A 6,000-nucleotide genomic window follows, 5' to 3' on the forward strand; every position below is an offset into this window, starting at 1 on the left:
GAGTTTTTCTGTGTATCATCGGTTTTTAGAATTGAGGGAGGCTACTGCCAAACAAGTTCATGTTAAGGATGTTTCAACAATCTCCTTTAAAGTGGGTATTTCGCAAATTCTTTGGTTGTTATAACGATCTAATTTACCAATGCAACATGTCATTGGCTCAGATGCTGTCAGACGTGTTTCATACCTATTTTAGGCATTCTTTATAAACTGAATTTGACTATAGATTACAGCGCTCATACCGGGTGTGATCGGTCGACAGGGGATGCTTACTCCTCCTAGACACACCCACCTCTGGTACATCCAACTCTTAATTTTGCATTCTTTATACAGGAGTTATGAGATTGATCAATGTTCGTTAGCTTCACCTTTTTGTGGGTTATGTTTTAATATTTAACATAAAATATTAACGCACCCCCCCCCCCCCAAATAAAACCAGTGAAAGTGTAAGACGAATATTGAAATCCCGTAATAGAAACATCATAACAAAAGTGCGTGGCATAAATCCTTCTTGTTTAGTGAACCAGAAGTGATGAAAGAATTTGATAGGTTGCATGAAGAATATGCATTAGTTCCAGCTCACAAAGCTTTAACAACATTGTCTTTCTTTGTAAGGATATTTATTACACCTGTATTGTAAACGAACTTGGCTTTAATTCCACATTTGGTCAGTTAATTTCTAAACACATTTCAGATTCCAGTCAATTTTATGAATGAAAATGAATTTCCGTAGCTATACTATATTCCAAAACTACACAAAAACCCTTACAGGAATACATTGCATGATCCAGTAAATGTTCCACCAAGCCCCCATTTTTACTTCCCAGGAAATTATTAACTGCTGTGAAGGAGAAACATCAGGTGCATTGTACCACAACACATGCCAGTAGTGCTGTAATTCAAATGCCAGTTCTCAAATATCCCAAAGAACTTATAGTAAATTTGAAATACCGAAATACCAAAACTTCCAAAATCGACAGCATCAAAACGGAAGTATGTTTCAATCCACTGCACGACCATTTCTCACGATGGATTAAAGACTGGGATTTTTTACTTACTAGATAGCTGTTTCTTCAATCAAAATGGAACACGGAAATATTCATATTTTGTGATCAATCATCCTAAAAATTACCTTGTTAAAAGCCACTCTGATTCCAAACACAAGTACTATGAAGTTGATGTTGAAAGATGTAGGACTCCCTCATTGATAATATCTATGTAGTCTTTGGTAATGAGGTCTTCCAACAGTCTGTTAGAATTTCCATGGACACAAATTGTGCTCCATTATTACCTGATCTGTTTCTATATTCTTATGAGGCATGATTTATTTAAAAGCTTATACATGAGAAAAAGGAATATCTTGCTATAGCCTTTAAATCGATATTTAGATATATTGACGACGCTTTATCAATCATATTTAGAAATATTGACGACGTTTTATCAATAATAATCATTTTCTTTCATTTGTCGATTCGATATACTAGTACCTCAGTGAACTCGTAATAAAAGACACCACGGAGTATTCCATATCTGCTTAATACAATTGATTTCTATGAGTGGTATTGGTATGCATAACTCGAGTTATATTTGTATTTTTCTGTAATACACACATGTCCAAGACCGAGTGTAATGTCGATATCGACGACATCGACAATGTCGTGTCGATATCGTTTCGATATCAACCATATGGAGTTTTGTAATTGACTAAGATTTGTGAAATAATATTGAAAAATTACCACAGACTAACTATCATGCCGATATCGGCAATATCAGTTCGATATTGTATCGATATCGATAGTTGTATGGATTTTGTTGTTGAAGTCAATCATCATAAATGACGCTGGGTACTCGTCCATATCGACAAAACTGTTCCGATATTGTATCGATATCGATCGTGTTTCGTGAATTTATTAAGAATTCTGCCATCAAATCAATGTCGAATCATATGTATATATGATTTTATAGGGCTGATTGGAAAAGGAAAAGGACAGGTACACAGATTGGCCAATGGTCATCATTGAAGCTTTCGGGAACGCACAGAAAGTTCTGCAAAACATTAACGAGGACAACACAATAGACGATATCGACAACAAGGAAAACGTTGGCACTGCGATATTTCTAATCATAAGCACAGAAGCAAAAAATTTCATAACCAGCTGCTTACCAATCCTGATTCGATATCGACATGATATCGTCGATATCGACAGTAATAGAAACTTAATCAATTTAGATTGCTTAAACACATGTACATCTATATAAAAAAAACAGTGGCAAGGATTGTCACAAAAAACTTATAAATATCATGGTTCGATATCGACATGATATCGTCGATATCGACGATATCGACAGCAAGGGATACTTTGTTAATGCAAATTACCTAAACATCTGCACAATTATCAGAATGATGCAGGCAAGGACATGCACAACCATTTGTTTTACAATCATGTTTCGATATCGACACGATATCGTCGATATCGACAACAAGGGAATCTCAGTCAGTGTTAAATTTATAAACAGGCAAACAACAATGAAGAAATATAGTTGGTAGAATGTCACAACAAAATCTTGAAACGGTAACGATTCGATATCGATACGATATCGTCGATATCGACGATATCGACAGTAAGGAGAACTCATTTAGTGCAACATAGCGAAATCTATACACAAGTGTAAAGAAAATAGTAGCTAGGACAGTCATAAAGAATTGTTTAACAATGTTTGCAACGGATACTTTGTTGACAATCATGATTCGACATCGATTTGATATCATCGATATCGACGATATCGACATAACACCATGTCTTGGACATAACAAAAGGACGTTTTTCGAAAGAAATATTTTTCACTTGTGATGTTAAAAATTAAACATATAACTCATTTAATGTTGACAACCAAAATTATGGATGCAAGGATAAGAGCAATATTTTAGCTTTGATTCTGTGTTATGTAAACAAAGACTCAGGTCTTTTTATGTAAACAAACAAACCAGTGAAACGTTAATTTTGTAATATAAAGCATTTTCAATTTGTATAATGATAAATTTTAACTTTTAAATGACACATTTTACCTAAAGTATACCTGAGATGTGATATACAGGTGTATATATAATAAACTTCGATCAATATCCATTTATTTTGAAAACTTCGTAAACAATAAGACACCTCAATCTTTGTTTTCAAAACAAATAATAAACTCTCTATATTGAGCTTCTGTCATAATGAATAACTTTAAATTTTTTGTGAAACCTTCTATACATATTAGACTGTAGATTTTGATCATTTAAAGTGAAAAACAAAATTTGGGGGGAAATCGTGAATAAGTCCCTTTAAAGGCTAAATGACAATATTTTTAAAATCTATCTAAATCAATATTTGTGCCCTAATTTGCATATTTAAAAAGGAGCAATTTTCTATAAATTTTGTCAAGGTATTCCATGAGCTTAAAGAGGTCTATGGGGTCAAAGGTTAAATCTCTTTTATATATATATATATGAAGCACTGAAAAGGCCACTACATTGTTGATTATTTAAAACTCAAATATTCGACGCAACTCGCGTCTTTATCAAGAGACATATATTACATAAACAAATATCACACATCACGAAAAAACGACGAGTATCAATAATCTACATTGTTAACAAGAATGATACACTGTTGTACTGAAGAAGAAAAATGGTTCCGTTGTAAGCGTGTTTACTGACGATATATATATATATATATATATATATATATATATATATATATGCATAACAACCCCTCGCACTAGAGAAGACTCAATAATAGGAATTCTAAATTTATAGACTGATGTGCTTTTTGAATACTACCAAAACATTACAAGCAGATTAATTTTATTGACAGATAAATATTGTTTGTTGCTATTTTACCAAAATGTGCCTTTCTGCAGCCATTTGACACAATTTAAACATAACTGCATAGCATGATTAGTAGTAAATGCCACATTATTTTGAAAATATAATCTATTAATAATTTTTAAAAAACCCAACTAAATATTATGAACACACGAAAGAAAATTAAGGTCAATTAAAGGTCATAAGTTGAAAATTCGTACGATATGTACATTGACATTGTTTTTTTAACAATATGATGTGCTGCCCATATGTTCCACTAAATAGAATATTGCAAAATCAAAATAAAGATCCTTTACTGTTCATCCAAAATGATTTCATTTTTTTAATATCAGATATATTTGGTTGCTAAGCAAAGACACCATAGCAAATGTTATCATAAAGCATTGCCCGTTTTTCCTCTATTATTTTTACCAAGATAGACAAAAATGTTGTATGCAACAATTAACGGTAAAATGTTTTAGCTAACCCCGAGTCGTCCCAACTGAATGCCATGTTGTCGTTCCGGATGAAATACGACACTTCCCGGATCCGGTGCCCTTGTGTCCTTCATATCACCATCCTTCAAAGGCATGTCTGGATTTGCCAGTGGATTGTCACTAGCGGAAGATAACTGGAAACTTCCCCCTGAAGATTGGGGTACCAATACCCTTTTTAAAGATGAAAAAATAATTACAATTTCGCATGAAAGGACTGGTCAAGTTCCTTTAAGAAATAGAGATGCCTTATATTGAAGTGATAGCGTGGTAAGGAAAACATTGATATCCACCATGTTGGTGTCGCCATGATGCCTAGCATACACATGGGACAAATAATGAAGAAATTGATACAGCACGGTGGTTAAATCCCCTTGCTTGGTACTCTAATGGGTTATGGGGTGCAGATTTAGTCGAACTTAGAAAACTTTAACGTAGTTCCACACTCCTGTGACGTCATAGGATTTTGCAAAGTCAATGATTTAATGACAGGAACATAAATTTTGTTGGAGCCTTTTTCAATAGTTATTGTAAAAAATCTTGTTAGCCATAAAATATTTCAAAAGTCTTAGTTATATTTGAAAAGTCAATGATATGTTTCAAAATATTGAATCCAAGGACAATAACTCTATTTTCATTAAATTATTTTATTAAGTTCATTATGCGATAGATTTCCTTTATTTTTGACAAACATTTTACCAAGATGATAAGGAATCATTATCTGTGTCTTTTCATGAAATTACATAAAATTTTAATCCCGAGTGATTTTGAATAGCTCAACTGTATGGTGCCAGACTTCATTTTTTATGGGGGTATACATACTCTGGAAGCTATAGATTTGAAATTATTAAGGAAAGGTATGGATTTTTTTTTTTATAAATAACTATAACAGATGTACATCTACTAATATAAACAGAAAAAATGATATGTAAACCATGCAATAAGGAAAATGCGTCCACATTTGTTTGTTTTTTAACATATTGGAGAATAACGCTAATTCAATAATTTTGCACATATCATTCTAAAACTTGATGAACATATTGAAAATGACATGCGTTTTAGTTATTGACATGTTTCCCGATAAATAAATGCAATTCAAAAAATATTTTGTTGTTTTTATTTTAAAATAACAACAAATAACTGTTTCCAATGAATTTCATAAAAATCTACATAGGGGTACACGACTTCAGTAGTGTCTGTAATGAAAATTAATATGGAAATCCTTAACTCTTTTGCCTTTTTTCGTTATTCTGAATGTTAGTTTATTGATTCCAAACAAAAAAATGCTACCTAAACCCCAAAAATCCAGGACTAAGGACCCACCTTAAATATCAATCTAGCATCAGCTCCTGGATTTTTTTTGATTTTTTTATCATTTTTGATTTATGTATGAATAGGGACGGGTACGAATTGAATAGTTTTCAAGATGGTTTACTTAAGGTAGCTATTGATAGCTAGCCCCAAAAAAACCGCTCATTGAATTTTTTTCAATTTTATTTATTATAACATTTTGACTTTATCCTAAAACATATCAAAAAATCAACAAAAGTAATCAGGTTAATTTTCGAGGAAAGCGAGATTGAAATCCATTCTTTTGCAGCCCCAAAAGGCAAAAAATGCCAAAATTGAGCAAATTAACACAAAAGCCAATAAAAATTTTAA

This window comes from Ostrea edulis, chromosome 2 (assembly GCF_947568905.1).
Source record: "Ostrea edulis chromosome 2, xbOstEdul1.1, whole genome shotgun sequence".
Taxonomy (NCBI): Eukaryota; Metazoa; Mollusca; class Bivalvia; order Ostreida; family Ostreidae; genus Ostrea; species Ostrea edulis.